At 44.3% G+C, this 17,654-nt stretch overlaps 1 protein-coding gene across 15 annotated transcripts in view; it reads left to right on the top strand.

Annotated features, from left to right (window-relative positions):
• ZNF385C (zinc finger protein 385C) overlaps positions 1–17,654 on the top strand; it is a 526,232-nt gene that overhangs the window by 346,052 nt on the left and 162,526 nt on the right. The gene's annotated exons all lie outside the window — the stretch shown is intronic.

Raw genomic sequence — 17,654 nt, 5'->3', positions numbered from 1 at the left:
CCACTGATTTTTTTCCCTATTGTGTGTAATCTTAATTTGTTAATCCCTTTCCTACATTAATGACGAGATAACCTTATAAAAGGTTCAAAGTTGCCTCTTTCACCAGGACAATTTGTTATCAAGACTGTGCATTTACTGTTTTAATTTTTTTTTTTTTTTTTATGCAAGTCTGTTTAAACCACTTAAGTCTCTCTGGACTGATATATCCGTCTATATAGCCTGCACTGCTGCCCAGCCCTGGTGCGCGCGATCGCGCACGCACTCCCGCTGACCCCGTTAGCCTGGAGATCGATGAATGGAAACACAGTTCCCATTAATTGATCTAAGTCCCAGTATGAAAGACCGACACCATCAGCGAGACTGTTTCGCCTTTCACAAATCCCCTTCTGTCCTGGCCACGCATCGCTTCCACTTTGCGGAGAAACTTCCGTATGCAGAAGTGAGCTGTGAGGGCATCTTGTGACCAAATAGTAAAATTACTTATGGAAATAAAAATTTCCAGATAATGAAATTTTTTTATTCTTAAAATTGACCCCGATAGATACATAGATTTTTTTTTTTTTTGTAAAAATAAAAAAAAAATATACAATTTAAAAAAACAAACATAAATAGTTACCTTAGGGACTGAACTTTAATATGTAGATAGTAAAGTATATTACTGTTATTTTTTAAATGATGGGCTTGTAATAAGTGATGGACGCAAAACTGAAAAAGTGCACCTTTATTTCCAAATACAATATCGGCGCCATACATTGTGATAGGGACATAATTTAAATGGCGTAATAACCGGGACAAATGGGAAAATAAAATACATGCATACATTGTTTTCTTAATCTTCCTGTTAAAATGGATTTATAATAAAATATTTCTTAGCAAACTGTACCACCCAAAGAAAACCTAAATGGTGGCGAGAAAAAAAAGATATATAGATCATTTCAGTGTGATAAATAGTGATAAAGTTATTGGCGAATAAATGGGAGGTAAAAGTTGCTTGGATGCATAAGGTGAAACGACAGTGAAGGCTAAAGTGGTTAATATTATATAATATAAAACACTACCTGCTCTGTAATCCATAGCAGCAAATGTGTAACTTGAAATACCCCTAAAATGCGTTCAGTATACTGTAGATCGGGATGTTAAACTTAATCCCATAAGGGGTCAAAACCTTAAATACTGTCAAAGTTGTGGGCCAGATTTTAGGAATTGACATGCATTTTGAAGGCCCTTAAATTTTGTGAATATAACACAGCTAGAGGAAAGGGTCATTTTAAAGTGGCCCTTAACTGTCCAAATACAATTTTCTTTTTGAAGGCTGAACTAACGGAAACCTAATTCATCCATATATTTTGTTCTTTTTTTAAAAAAAATCCCTCTCTTTACTTAGCCTAGGAAAACTCTGTTTTTCGATGTGCAAGCAATGCACCTCTACTCTTGATGTCATTCGAGGGAAGGGGGTGTGGCTGGCAGTACTGGATCCCTCCCTCTGCAAATGGGGACTAGCTGGGGCTCATTGGGGACAGTTTTTGAAAGCACAGACCTCATTGGAGTTAAGTACAGACATTACACTATTGTGTGGCTCGACTAAACGAGTGCCCAAAGGAAGAGGAGGAGAATTAGGAGCCCTCCCAAGTGCCCACAGACAAAGATATCAGTGGAAAAATTAAACTGTGGCTGATTGCTTGTCACCTTATTACAAGTGAAGAAGATGAGTGATGCCTGGTACAGACATCACATTGAGGAAATGATCTAATGTTTGATATATCTGATATATTGTGTATAGTAATGTACACTTTTATAGGTGGAGAGCCGTTAAATGATCAATATCTGATGGTTTGCCTGCTTTACCACCATCCACCACAAGATATTTAAAAGTTCTGCGCCTGCGCAGTAGAGCCCGGACGACGTCCGATGACGTCAGAGCGCCGGCGTGGGACGCAGAAGTTCCGGGCCTTGGAGCGCAGAAGAGCCCGACCTGGCAGCCGGCCTGGCTAGGTCGGGTCGGCCACCGGAGACCACCGGGAGCCTGCGGAGCGGCGGCGAGGGCACCTCCTGCCTGCCACGGGCTGGAGGAAGCCCCAGGTAAGTGGAAATTGATTTTTATTTTTTACCCACCCTCCCTGAACCTTCCCTTTAACACCACTAAATATTTAACCCATTCAGGTTCCGTGGTTTTTACGTGAGAAATGTTCACCTCCCATTCATTAGCCTATAACTTTATCACTACATGTTTTTTTTTTTATTGTAATTTTTTTTTTTATATATAGTAAACATTTTATTTGGGTATTTTTGGGAGGGTGGGGGGTAAACAATAGATTTATAATGTAAATGTGTGTTCATTTAAATTTATTTTTATTTTCAGTTTTAGTATTACTTTTTGGCCACAAGATGGCGGCCATGAGTTTGTTTACATGACGTCACTCTAAGCGTAACACACTTAGAGTGACGCATCGGGGAGGGAACGGCCAGAAAAGGCGCAGCTTCCGAGAGAAGCTGTCGCTTTTTCAGCGGGGGAGAGGAATCAGTGATCGGGCACCATAGCCCGATACATTGATTCCCTGGCTACCGAATCCGCGGCCGGGAGTGCGCGTGCACGCGCGCGATCGGCCGTGGGAGCGCGCGGTAGCGCGCATGGTTCCTGGACGTAGTTTCTATGTCCAGGAACCAAAATAGGTTAATCATATCTTACCATCCATTTAAATGAATACTGATGGAAGTGCCATCACCATTTTTTTTCAACAATGGTTTTATTGAGCAAATGTATAGAAAACTTTACAGTGCAAATTTGACAATCATATGAAATTTACAATATTATCAGGTACAGGACTTGCGCCTCTTAGAGCAAATTAGAAATAAACACCTAGAATGTTGTTGGTCATAGATAATTGAGGAACTCTGCCCAAGATAATATTTCACAGACCAGGGACAACAACTAGACAGGAGAGAATCCAACACACCAAGGGGACCAAACTTTAGGCCCATACACACGTCGGATTTTAGCGAACGACCCGTCGTTTGAACGTTCCGTCGTTCGGACGTTTTCGCGTGAAATCCGACGTGTGTACAGACTATCGTTCGGGTGATTTGACTGGTTACCAGCGATCCGCCCGGCGGATCGTTGGTCACCAGTCTTATCTCCCGAACGATAGTCTGTACACACGTCGGATTTCACGCGAAAACGTCCGAACGACGGAACGTTCAAACGACGGGTCGTTCGCTAAAATCCGACGTGTGTATGGGCCTTTTATCAAATTGCTCTTCCTGATTAAGCAGGGAAGAGGTATTTTTTTTCCATCCAGTAGAATGCATTCATTTTTGTGGTAATGGTAGGATAGGGGAAGGAGGGGGATCTTAACTCCTTCGCTCTGATAGCCTTAGCTGCATTACAGAAATGTACCAGTAATCTATTCTCGGACTTTGTGAGAGAAGAGATTTTTTTTTTGCCAAATAGGGCCATCCAGGAATTTGGGGGGGATATTGGTTTTCAAGACAGAAGAGGACAACATTTGGCCCAAAACGACTATACACTAGGACAAGACCACCAGCAATGTTTCTGGACTGGGGCGACCACATCCTTTAAAACAGTTGTCATCAGAAATAAGAGCCCTCTGGATGAGAAGGGGGGGGGGGGGTCCTACACCAGTCATACAAAATGTTATAACCCCTCTCTTTAGTGTCACAATTTAATAGATTTTGCTAAATCAAGAAACATGTAATCCCACTTTTCCATGGTGGCTGTTCCCATGCATGCCATGTCCCCTCCTAGCCAGGGTGGAAGAAGACATCCCGCTGAAGCTCCAGCAAAGAGGGTATACCTCACCTCCTTTTTAAACGGATTTAACTATTTTTATACTTTTGGGGCGCCTCTATGATCTATTGTTGTTCCTCAACCATCTGTTGTAAGGTTGCATTTTTAAGTGTAGTTCTTGCCTAATTATGGGAGTGCAACCTCTGAGGATCCTCTCAAGCCCGGACGGGGATTCCTCCATAAGGGCTCTTTCACATTAGGGCAGATTTTCTGCGTTTCAACACAACGGGTTAAGTTTGCGTTACCCAAGGTGAAATGAAAGTCCATAGACCCTCATTTTAGCTTTCACATATAACGCAGCCTTTTTGTGCGTTGCGTTACACTGCACCCAGGCGCAGTTTTTAGGCCGACGCTAGCTTTATGCGTTACAATGTTAGTCAATGTAAAATGCACACTATGCGCGTTTTTAATCCGTTAACGCAGGCAATCAGTCCCAGAATGCAACAGAGGAACAATGTAGAAAGTTGAAAACTAAAAGAAAAAAAAATTACCTGCTTTTTCCTATGTGCTGTAAAAACGCACACTTACTGCAGTGCAACGCATAACAAAACGCATTAAAACGCATACAACAAAACGTATGCTTTGAGCGTTCTCCAACGCAAGCTCTGATGTGAAAGAGCCCTAAGCCTTATCAGTAGTTACAGGTTCATGATGCAAACAGAAATTTGTGAGTGAATTTCTTTATACATACATACATATCTATCCTGATGTACAGACTTATTGCAGTTTGGCCAATGTTGTCTTTTCTTTATTGTGTCTTGTTGGTCCACAGCCTGCCTTTGCCCACCCCTCACCAGACCAAGTTTAGTCCCTTCCTCCTGTAAGACAGAAAAGGGTTTTTGTGTGTGTGTGTGCATTTGCAGCATGTTTACTATTTTGTGGTGCATTTTATCTGTTTGTGATTCATGCTATTAGGTACGTGTGTATGGGTTTCTTTTGTCAGCAGTATAAGAAAGTGTAGTTCAAATACATTGGAGGACAAGCGTACAGCTAGAAAGAGAAAACGATAAGGATACCTGACAAGAGCGACAATAAGAACAGTGTACAGTACACAGCTTTATATAATTCAATATAAGTACTGTTCTTGGAAATGCTTGCTAGAAACATGCCTGTGCTATACACTAGAACTTATGTTGTATTTTCTGCTCAATTCTGTGTTATAACTTTATATTGAAAAAAATGCTATAAATAGAATGTAGCAATAAAATAAGTAGTCATATAGCTACTTGGTTAAAGTCCTTCCAATGGCTGGCCCTAAATAGCAAAGCATCCTCTATCACACTGAGGACATCATCTGCTTGTCATTTTCACCCCTCTCCATTGGACAGAATAAGCTGCTCAGCAGCAAGCTGATAAAACTATATATACACTGACTGGGGCCAAACAGTCACCTAGATCAAGGCTTTTCAACCTGTGGTACACGTACCACCGGTGGTACTTTGCTGTTGGCCAGGTGGTACACACCAGGATTGCCTGCATGCCACTTGTCCTGGTCCTATCCTGCCTCCACAAAGTTTGGCTCCTCCTCCCTCGCTCCTTGCTGTGCTGCTCTGCAGCATACTTCAGACCTCAGATCAGTGGGGGAGAGACAGCCAGGCAAATAGTGCACAATAATGGTGCAGATACAGAAAGGGACATCACTGGTCACTTCCTGTATTTGAAGTATACGCGACGTCACCATGCACCGTTTGCCTGACTGTCACTTCTCTGCAGCTAGCTTACCGATGATCTGAGATGTGAACTATTCTGCAGGGCAGCACAGCAAGGAGTGAGAAAAGGGGGAGCCGAACTTTGTGGAGAGTCACTGCCTAGCTCTCAGCTGGTGGGACTAGGCTACCTATAATTATGAGAGGGGGGGGGGGCGAGTACTGTAATAACAGTGCAGGAGATTTGGGCGCAGCGGCGCCATCATAGGCCGAAATAGGAATTACGTCTATAGCGGTGCTTAATCAGTAACGTCTGTGCCATCAGAAGACAGTGCTGAAGTTGCTTTTAAAATACTGCAATTCGGCTTCCAGCAATAGCCGTATACCAGCTGTATCCTGCGCCCAAGTCTCCCAGCGGCCAGTTCATATGTATGCATGTGGGAAGGGGGGGGAGGAGAAAGAGAGGAACTTACAAGGCTACCTATATTGGCAATCTACCTACAGATTGCCAATACTGACAATATGTTGGCTTGCAATCTAATTGTAGTCGGTTTCCCCACCAATGCCCCCTACTTTTCCCCTCCCATATGCCCTCTTCTTAAAGTGCACATGTAAGAAAAAAGTGCCCCGGGGGGTACTTAGCTCCTAAAGAGGTTTCCCCTTTCCTCCTCAGTAGAGGGGATCCAGCTTTGGGTGCCCCAAAGTTCTCCTTGTCGGTGTGTGCGCATGCGCAGTAGTATTTGTTTTCCTTGACTGCAGTGCTTGAGTTTAGGTCTTCTTTAAAGAGGTTCTGTGGGATTCTAAAAATCAATCAAACAAGCTGACACTTATCTGGGGCTTCTATCGGCCCCCTGCAGCTGTAATGTCCCTTGCCGTCCTCCTACGATGCTCCGTTTCTCGCCGCCGGTCCCAGTTTAATATTCGTCTAAACAGACCAATAATGTTAGCTCCTGCTCGCGTCATCGGGAGCTTACTGCACAGACAGCCGCAGTGTAATAACTCGTGTGATTACACTGGGACTGGCGGGAGGGAACGGAGCATTGGAAGAGGACGGCGTGGGACATTACCGCTGCAAGGGGCCGATAGAAGCCCCAGGTAAGTGTCAGCTTGTTTGATTCTTAGGATGCAAAAGAACGCCTTTTAAGTGAGAAGAATATGGTGGCTGCTATATTAATTTCCTTTTAAACTATATGAGTTGACTGGCAGCCCTGCTGATCTATGTCTCTGCAGAAGTGTCTGAATCACACCAGAAAAAAGCATGCAGCTAACCTTGTCAGATCTGACAATAATGTCAGAAACACCTGATCTGCATGTGCTTGTTCAGGAGCTGTGGCTAAAAGTATTAGAGGCAGAGGATCAGCATGATAGCCAGGTAACTGTCATTACTTAACCTGCTGAGCGGTCTGGACGAGCTCAGCTCGTCCAGTACCGCCGGAGCCTGCCGCTCAGGCCCTGCTGGGCCGATTTGGCTCAAATAAAAAGCAGCACACGCAGCCGGCACTTTGCCAGCCGCGTGTGCTGCCTGATCGCCGCCGCGAGCAGCGGCGAAAGAGGGTCCCCCCAGCCGCCTGAGCCCAGCGTAGCCGGAACAAAAAGTTCCGGCCAGCGCTAAGGGCTGGATCGGAGGCGGCTGACGTCAGGACACTCCGCTCGTCGCCATGGCGACGAGGTAAGCGAAACACGGAAGGCCGCTCATTGCGGCCTTCCGTGTTACTTCTGGCCGCCGGAGGCGATCAGAAGAACGCCTCCGGAGCGCCCTCTAGTGGGCTTTCATGCAGCCAACTTTCAGTTGGCTGCATAAAATAGTTTTTTTTTAATTAAAAAAAAAAACCTCCCGCAGCCTCCCTGGCGATCTTAATAGAACGCCAGGGTGGTTAAAAGGAAATAAATATGGCAGCCTCAATATGCCTCTCACTTAATTTCTCCTTCAACTGCTAACAGTTGGAAAATTAAAGTTAGAAAATGGCAGTTGGAAAATGGCAGATAAAATTTGACAGTTGGAAAATGGCAGATAAAATTTGACAGTTGGAAAATGGCAGATAAAATTTGACAGTTGGAAAATGGCAGTTAACATTTGACACTTGGAAAATGGCTGTCATTTTCCAACTGTCATTTTCCAACTGTCATTTTCCAACTGTCATTTTCCAACTGTCATTTTCCAACTGTCAAATTTTCCAACTGTCAAATTTTCCAACTGTCATTTTCCAACTGTCAAATTTTCCAACTGTCATTTTCCAACTGTCATTTTCCAACTGTCAAATTTCAACTGCCATTTTCCAACTGTCAAATTTCAACTGCCATTTCCAACTGTCATTTTTCAACTGCCATTTTCCAACTGTCATTTTTCAACTGTCAAATTTTAACTGCCATTTTACAACTGTCAAATTTTAACTGCCATTTTACAACTGCCAAATTTTAACTTTTTCAACTGTCATTTTTAAACTGCCATTTCTCAACTGTCATTTTCTAACAGCCAAATTTCAACTGTTTTTCGACTGCCATTATTTTCCAACTGTCATTTTTCAACTTCCATTTTTCGACTATCCTTTTCCAATTGTTTCCTTCTTCCTTTCCTATTTTATTTATTTCGCAAACACAAGCCTTGAGATCCTCAGTGTTGAATGTTGATTTGCCACCTCGTTTTGTGTTTTGGGGGCTAGATTTGCACAATTTAAAACTGGCTATCTCTAACAGTGACAGGTGTCAGACATGGTGGCTGGAAAGTGCAATGGTTAAGGGCTCTGCCTCTGACGTAGGAGACCTGGGTTCAAATCTAGACTCTTGCTATTCCATAAGCCAGCACCTATTCCGTAAGGAGTTCTTTGGGCAAGACACTCTAACACTGCTACTGCCTACTGAGTGCGCTCTAGTGGCTGCCTCGCAAGTGATTTGAGTCCGACAGGAGAAAAGCGCTATACAAAAAAAGGAATTATATGGATAACTGTAGAGAGGGAGTGGAGGAAAAAGCCTATGTTGGCTTTTTATCTTCCTATCTTGCTCCCAGTCTAATGACCCATTTCTTGGTTTCAACTTTCATAGTGGTTCTCTTTTCAGGCTAGCAGCACTTTTAGCCACCTTTGAAACTTGTCCACACATTCTCTACCTTAGTGTTTGGTACTTGTGTTCCTCTACGATGGTGACCCTCTTCTTCTTGGGCTACTTCAAATGTATTTGTTTATTATGCATTATGGTGATTTTGTTGCGGAGCAGTTTTTCAGATTAACTTGCACTGTTTTTTTCTTGATAAAGAGGTACTTTGTTGCTTTGGAATTTTGGATCATCTTAATTACAGAATGAATTACAGATCTGTCTGTACCAATTTTTTGGAGTGCCAACCATTTACTTCTCTTTACAAAAATGTATGGCATTATTAATTGAAATGAGACAGCACTGTGTTAGCACAGAGATGCATACAGCAGTTTATTGTCAGAACACAGCACAGCACATGAGAGTCTGAGATATTACTGAAATAAGCTCAGCAATGCAGCAGTACATCCTGACCTTCCGGGTTGTTATCAAATTACCATTTTAAAGGACCACTATAGTAAAAATGTAAGCAGTTAAGATCTTTCAGAACCAACATGTTTTGTACTAGTCGAGTTACTCATTGGGGATACAAAGGGGTTTTCTTTGTTTTTTAAAATAATTTCCTAAATGGCAGTTGCTAAGTCTAAAGGCGGCCACTAACGATCCAATCTTTTTCATCCAATTTTACCAAACCTATGTAGTATAAGGGTAAACTGAGTGAATATATTGAATGGATAATTTAGGCAATTACCTTATATTACATAGAAATGGTAAGATTGGATGAAAAAGATTGTATCGTTAGTGGCCAGTTTAACTGCCAAAATAGGACCAGCCAGCGTCCCTACTCGCACACTATTTTGGCAGTCAGACTTAACAATGGCCGTTTAGCAAATGCTTTTGAAAACAAAGGGAAACCCTGAGACTCCATCGTGAGGAGATGGACTAGTCCAAAACCTGTTGGTTCTGTCAGCTTTTGAAGCGGACCTAAACTGAGAGCTTTCTCTCTGCTCTAAGGAGATAAGCAACAGCATCATAACTTTAAAGAAAAACATTCCTTTGTTACAACTTACAGAAATCTTACAAAAACCCTGCAGTGTTTACTTTCTGGTGTCCTAGGAACACAAAAGGGTTAACTTCCTGTGTTTACATATTAGCCCAAACTATAACATAGAGTGGCACACCTGACAGCCCTAATTTACACTTGCTGTTTACTTGTTGATAAGGCCTAGTTAGACAGGCTAATCTCTCTAGACCAGGGCTTTGCACCTGTGGTACGCTTGCCACCGGTGGTACTTTGCTGTTGGCCAGGTGGTACACACCAGATTTGCCTGCCACTTTTTTGTCCGCCTGCCACTTGTCCCGGTCCTGTCCTGCCTCCATAAAGTTTGGCTCCTCCTCCCTCGCTCCTTGCTGTGCTGCTCTGCAGCATACTTCAGACCTCAGATTAGTGTGGAGGAGACAGCCAGGCCAACGGTGCACAGTGATGGTGCAGATACAGAAAGTGACATCACTGCTCATTTGAAGTATACACGCCGTCACTGTACACCGCTTGCCTGGCTGTCTCTTCACTGCGGCTGGCTTACCAATGTTCTGAGGTGTGAACTATTCCGTAGGGCAGCACAGCAAGGAGTGAGCAAGGGGGGATCCGAACTTTGTGGTGAGTCACTGCCTAGCTCTCAGACCAGGCTACCTATAATTAAGCACGTGGGGGGTGGAACTTGTATGGCTACCTATATTGGCAATCTACCTCTAGATTGCCAAAGCTGACAATATGTAGGCTAGCAATCGAGTTGTAGTTTTTTTTCCCACCAATGTCTCCTACTTTTCCCCTCCCAAATGCCTCTTTTTCTTAAAGTGTACCTTGTAAGAAAAAAGTTCCCCGGGGGGTTCTTACCTCAGGGAAGGAGAGGCCTTTGTATCCTAAAGAGGTTTCCCCCTTCCTCCTCAGTAGATGGGATCCAGTGCTGGGAGCCTCATAGTTCTCCTCATCGGTGTGTGCGCATGCGCAGTAGCTGCTCTTCGTTCAGGCTCCAGCAGAAACAGCCAAGCCCGATCGCATCCAATCTACTGTGCAGGCACACTGGTGGTACTTGAAAGTTTTCAAGCAATAAAAGTGGTCCAATTAGTGGAAAGGTTGAAAAGCCCTGACCTAGATCAATCACATACTCAGACAGGAGCTGGTAGGGAACAACAGCCAGAATACACCAGTTTGCACAGACCACCTGACCCAACATATTTCCTCTCTCTTCTGAGAATTTAACTCCTGTGGCCAGAACCACAATACTACAGCAGAGTTTTTCTCCGTCTCTGGTCTTTATAAAGGTGATGACTAAAAAAAAATAAAAAGTAGTAAGACTTATTTTTTGCCATGCAAGGGGCTAGAGGTAAACACGGCTTTTATTTTATACACACACTGGGTAGGATGTACACACACACACTTTTTTTTTTTTACATACTGAACAAATAGGTATAAAGGCTGGAGAGCTGGCCACAAAGAGAGGAAAGGTAGGATGTGGGCTAGGCCAGGTAATCCTATCTCCGCTTGAGAATGAACACCCACTCTGCTGGAAAAAAAAGGAACTAAGAACCAGCAGCCTGGTATTTTAAAGATGGTTGTTGCAAAACGTACAGTACAAATGTGCATTGCAAAACAACTCAAAGAATTGTGAGGCTGAAAGCGGGCTTTAGTAGATGCACTTGGGAGGTAACTGAGGCAAATTGCATGTCATTTTCAACATCTTGTAGGGCAATGACCTGAAGGTCGCATGTGGTGTATGGGCTGCGTCTCTCACTAAACATGTCTTGACAGTCCTCAGCAACTTTGTAAATAAGAGGAAGCACAGCAGGTGATGTATGCTCTTCTGCATTCACTGCAGTGTGACTAGAACCAAAGTTTACTGTTGTGTAAGAATGATCTCTTCTGGCTTCTACTGGAAGGAAGTTATCCCAATATATCTGATATCCTCTATGAAATGTAATGTTTTAGGGGAATGACTTCAGGTTTGATACATACCTAAGTAGAGGGAAGGCTCTGGATAACATAGATCCTTCTCAATCCTTGGTATGTCATGCCAATTCTGCATCATCTTTGGGTGAAGTGATTTGACCTGCTTGGTAGATGAACTCTTTAATACTCCTCGGGCAGCATTTCGGAAACACTCACATCTGCAAATAGTTCCAAAGACATATGCGACTTGTGATGCGCAGTACAGATGCGCTCATTTTCAGAAGAACATCTTCAGAGACAAGTAGGTCCAAAGGCTGCCCGAGGAGTACCAAAGAACTAGCAGGTTAAATAAATTAAACCGGGGATGACGAGGAATGAAATATCGGATCAAAGATCGGGAAGGCTCTATGCTATTTAAAGTCTCCCCTCTATTTAGTTAAAGGGAATGTCCATGGAATTTACATTAAAAAAATCTACCTACCCGGGGCTTCCTCCAGCCGCTGGCAGCCGAAATGTTCCTCGCCACAGCTCCGGTGTCCCCGGATCACCTCTATTGGAGATGCCGACCTGGCGGTCTGTACTGGGCCCGCGCATAACGCTCCAGAGCACGTGAGCACGATCACTTGCGCAGGCGCAGTAGATGCCGACCTGGTGAAGTTGGCATCTGAACTGGAGTGGACCCCAAGCCACCGGCTGGAAGCGGAGCTACGCGAGGGTACAGGACGGCTACCAGTATCAAACCTTAAGTGAGTTTCCCCACTTCAGATATGGCCAACTGCTCCGTCTCATGTACTGCAATATTGTATGTGGAGAATTCAACTACAGTGCATACAGTACATCCAGTACCATACGCAAACACAAAGTAGACTCAGCCGATGAATGCCTTTAGCTAAAGATAAAGTAAAACTTCACAACAAACTTGTTTGTAGTTACTCATTCTCAGGGAATGGTGTAGGATATGAAAGTAGACATATATTAAAGCAAACAACATTGCGGTAATCTAAAAATGAAGCGTTGTGACGTGTGAAAAGAAAATGTGCAAAATATATATCCAAAAAAGAAACATTATAGAAACCATTGATGTGCCTAAATGACTAGCCCTCCAATCCCAGAACCCTGTTCAGCTCCTAAGCTCAACAGGTAAGTTTCTGTTGGGCTTGCCTCTAGTTAAAGGCTGCCCAGATGATGCTGCTGGGTTAAGTTGGTGGCAGTGGGGAAGTCAAGTAAGTGGGGAAGTCTATACAAAAAGGGACCACTGGGATTTTATCAGTTTAATACTGGACCTTAAAGAGAACAAATGCTCCAGGCAGCTTTTCTTCAAGTAACATGGTGATGGCTGCTACAAGCAGGTTGGCTCGAGCACCATTTGTAGAAGACAACTACCAACCTGTGTGATTTACTGACTCTATTTTAGTATATGGGTGAAGGATTTGCTAAAAGACCCTTTTACCTATTTCCTTGAAGTGGGGGTGGTTGTTTTGTAACCCCTTAGTAAGGAGATGATGATTAATCACTCTCATTATCAGTAGGTATGATAAAGAGAGGAAAGAGCTTCTTGCCCTTAACATTGTGACAAAGGTGCTCTTCAAGGGGAGAGGGATTACTGCCCCCTTTTTTCAAGGTTCCACCCATTGTTAGAAGCAAGTGAAGGAGGAGGCTACGTACAATGCTGTATCCAGAAATATATCCGCCTTTATTAAATCAAGTAAAAACATTCAGCGAGGTAACTGACATGTTAAGGACTCACACCGGTCCTTAGTCAAAATGACTAAGGACCAGTGTGAGTCCAAAGCATGTTTGTCACCTGAATGTTTTTTTACTTGATTTAAAGGACTTACGAGGCGAATTGCTTAAAAAATGTTATGTACCTCATTGCTAAAGCAGACCTCAGGGCAGACGAACAGCACCTTCCTTTTCACGATCAGGTGCTTTATCAGGCTAATCCAGGTTACATTGCAGCTCCCGACCCTCCACAGGGTCGCCCTAGCAGAATCGCCGCTTTAAAAATCCAACTCCTGCGCAGCTCGCATAGCCGTGGCCGCGCAGGATTACAGCCCCGCTCGTGTCCGCCCTCACTCCGTGCGCTCTACTATACGTCATGTGGGCGGCTCCACATGACCACCCACATGACGAACTACACTGCCAGCCAGCCGCGCCCCCTCAGCAGAGAATACAAGCGCTGAACGAGTGAGTACCTGCTCGTTCAGAGCTTGTATTCTCTGCTGAGGGGGCGCGGCTGGCTGGAAGTGTAGTTCGTCATGTGGAGCCGCCCACATGACGTATAGTAGAGCGCACGGAGTGAGGGCGGACACGAGCGGGGCTGTAATCCTGCGCAGCCACGGCTATGCGAGCTGCGCAGGAGTTGGATTTTTAAAGCGGCGATTCTGCTAGGGCGACCCTGTGAAGGGTCGGGAGCTGCAATGTAACCTGGATTAGCCTGATAAAGCACCTGATCGTGAAAAGGAAGGTGCTGTTCGTCTGCCCTGAGGTCTGCTTTAGCAATGAGGTACATAACTTTTTTTAAGCATTTCGCCTCGTAAGTCCTTTAAAGAGGAGCTCTCAGCCAAACTATCTAAAAAAAAACCCCACATATATAAGTAGATATATACTTGCTCTACTTACATAGCATATGTATTGCACTGTCCACGTTTTGAGTTTAGTGATTTTTCTACGGTAAAAAAAGAGAAAATCATTCTTAGCATTTCCCATTTTAGCTGTGGCTATTTTAAAGCCAATCCTGATGTCATTTCCTCCTTTACTCTCCTCTGCCTGATTTGCCCGCCCTCCACTATAGAAAGTGCATTGTCTCAGCATGAGAAATATTGGCCAAGCAGAGAGGAACAGAGGTGTGGGAGGGGAAAACAGGAGGGAAAGAGGATTCAGCCAATCAGGCTGCATTAGTTACATCTGAGGGGAAGTAGAAACAAAGGACAACCCAGCATGCCCTGCAACTTCCTTTTTGTGTGTACAAAATAAGAGTCGGGTAAACTGGGGAATGTTCATTTATCAACAAGAAAAGTAATAGTGATTTTAACTTTTGGATTGCCTGGTTAGCATCCTTATTACTTGTTTACCAGATAAAAATAAAGAACTTATTTTTGATGCTATGCCCGACTGTTACACTTTAGTAAAGGTGGATGTATTCCTGGATACTGCAGTGTGCGGAGCCTCCTCCTTCACTTGTCCTATCATAGGTCATGAAATCATAGGTCCCCATAGCAAAGTTTATCTTCCCTCCCCCCCCCCCCTAAAAAAAGTAATTAGATACCTGTGTGCCTAGCCCCCACACACACACACGCACGCACATACACCAATGTTTGGTAGCCAGAGGGGCCCCAAACAATAAAATGAACCAGAGACGAAGCACCCTCATGTATTTTACCATATACAGTGGGTTGCAAAAGTATTCAGCCCCCTTGAAGTTTTGCACATTTTGTCATATTACTGCCACAAACATGAATCAATTTTATTGGAATTCCACATGAAAGACCAACACAAAGTGGTGTACACATGAGAAGTGGAACGGAAATAATACATGATTCCAAACATTTTAAATAAATAACTGCAAAGTGGTGTGTGCATAATTATTCGGCCCCCTTTGATCTAAGTGCAGTCAGTTGCCTATAGACATTGCCAGATGAGTGCTAATGACTAGAGTGCACCTGTGTGTAATCTGTCAGTACAAATACAGCTGCTCTGTGAGGGCCTCAGAGGTTGTCTAATGGCCCATACTCACGGGCTACAATTGTCGCCGCAACATGCGGCGCGCGCGTGTTGCGGCGACAGGTCGCCCATGAGTATGCGGCGTTGCACGGGCGCGCACCCCGAACTGTCGCCCATCGCTGATGTCCGGTCAATCGCCTGGCGACAGTCGCCGCCGCAACTGTCGCTAGTCCGCGTGAGTACGCGGACTAGCGACAGCAACATAATTGCAAATAGACGGCACTTCCGGTAGGGGGGAGGGACAACAGCGACAGCTTCTGCCGCATCAGTTGCCAGGTCCCTCCGCCGTGTGTATGCGGAGGGACCTGGCGACGAGCTGTCGCCGGCATGTCGCGCACACGCTCCCGTGTGCTAGCGACATGCCAAAAAGTTGCCTGTGAGTATGGGCCATAAGAGAATATTGGGAGCAACAACACCGTGAAGTCCAAAGAACACACAAGACAGGTCAGGGATCAAGTTATTGAGAAATTTAAAGCAGGCTTAGGCTACGAAAAGATTTCCAAAGCCTTGGACATCCCACAGAGCACTGTTCAAGCGATCATTCAGAAATGGAAGGAGTATGGCACAACTGTAAACCTACCAAGACAAGGCCGTCCACCTAAACTCACAGGTCGAACAAGGAGAGCGCTGATCAGAAATGCAGTCAAGATGCCCATGGTGACTCTGGACGAGCTGAAAAGATCTACAGCTCAGGTGGGGGAATCTGTCCATAGGACAACTATTAGTCATGCACTGTACAAAGTTGACCTTTATGAAAGAGTGGCAAGAAGAAAGGCATTGTTAACAGAAAGCATAAGAAGTCCCGTTTGCAGTTTGCCACAAGCATTGTGGGGGACACAGCAACCATGTGGAAGAAGGTGCTCTGGTCAGATGAGACCAAAATGGAACTTTTTGGCCAAAATGCAAAACGCTATGTGTGGCGAAAAGACTTGAGACTGGGGCGGAGGTTCACCTTCCAGCAGGACAATGACCCTAAACATAAAGCCAGGGCAACAATGGAATGGTTTAAAACAAAACATATCTATGTGTTAGAATGGCCCAGTCAAAGTCCAGATCTAAATCCAATCGAGAATCTGTGGCAATATCTGAAAACTGCTGTTCACAAACGCTGTCCATCTAATCTGACTGAGCTGGAGCTGTTTTGCAAAGAAGAATGGGCAAGGATTTCAGTCTCTAAATGTGCAAAGCTGGTACAGACAGCCTAAAAGACTGGCAGCTGTAATTGCAGCAAAAGGTGGTTCTACAAAGTATTGACTCAGGGAGCCGAATAATTACGCACACCCCACATTGCAGTTATTTATTTGTAAAAAATGTTTGGAATGATGTATGATTTTCGATCCACTTCTAACATGTACACCACTTTGTATTGGTCTTTCACGTGGAATTCCAATAAAATTGATGCATGTTTGTGGCAGTAATGTGACAAAATGTGGAAAACTTCAAGGGGGCCGAATACTTTTACAACCCACTGTATATCAGGGGGAACATTAGAGAAAACATCTACCCTGCTCTCTGTTTCATTCTTCACTGCTCAGCCTGCTTTTAGCAGCCCTGATAAAATCCCCGACTGAGCATTCAGTCTAGCTTTGCTCAGGAATCGTTATAGCTGAATCTGTCTTCTCTGATGTCTTTTCAAGCCCAAGCCTGCCCCTTTCTGGCTCTGCTATGACTCGGCTATAATGATTCCTGAGCAAAGCCAAACTGAATGCTCAGTCAGGGATTTTATCAGGGCTAATAGCAAGCAGGCTCAGTAGTGAAGAATGAAACAGAGAGCAGGGTAGGCGTTTTCTCTAATGTTCCCACTGATATATATGGTAAAATGCATGAGGGTGCTTCATCTCTGGTTCATTTTAAGTAGACCTTCAGTAATGGTAGACAGAGGTACCCCCAGGTAGACCCCTGTATGGGTAGCTAGATTGCCCCCAGTGTAGATTAAGCAGAAAAACCCACACCCACTATGGTGTCGAAGTGTACCAGGGCCAAAAAAATATACTACTTACCTATGAAGATGTAAGCCTCTGGATCCTCCAGAGGTTTCCCATGCCCTCCTCACCCCCACTATTCCCATGTGCAGACACCCAGAACATATCTCGCAAGAACTTGTCAAATATGTCATTGTGGTTATACTGCCTGCTGTGTACAAGCACTTCTAGCCCGCACCTGCATGAATAAGGTTGTGTCTGCACGGTAAGAAGAAACCGCTCTTCCATGCATGCGTAGTACGGCTGAATCATGAATAATAACTCGCCACATCCTGCCACTGGCCACAGGTTTAGACTATTGTATCCCCCTGGACTCTGTCTGTGTAACTACTGTTGGCCAGTAATGTCAGTCTGATATGATGTGCAGCCATGATTGTCAAAATCTCTTCTGTCAAGCAGAACAATCTCAGTCTCCGCTGCTGTGGAGGCAATAAAGGAAAGCACCAAATGAAGACTAATGTAGCCCACATTGAATGGTGTGAGTCTGCAACCCTTCATGAGAACTTACATATCTATGAATGTTG

This window comes from Hyperolius riggenbachi, chromosome 12 (assembly GCF_040937935.1).
Source record: "Hyperolius riggenbachi isolate aHypRig1 chromosome 12, aHypRig1.pri, whole genome shotgun sequence".
NCBI lineage: Eukaryota > Metazoa > Chordata > Amphibia > Anura > Hyperoliidae > Hyperolius > Hyperolius riggenbachi.
This window is presented reverse-complemented; position numbering and strand designations above follow the sequence as displayed.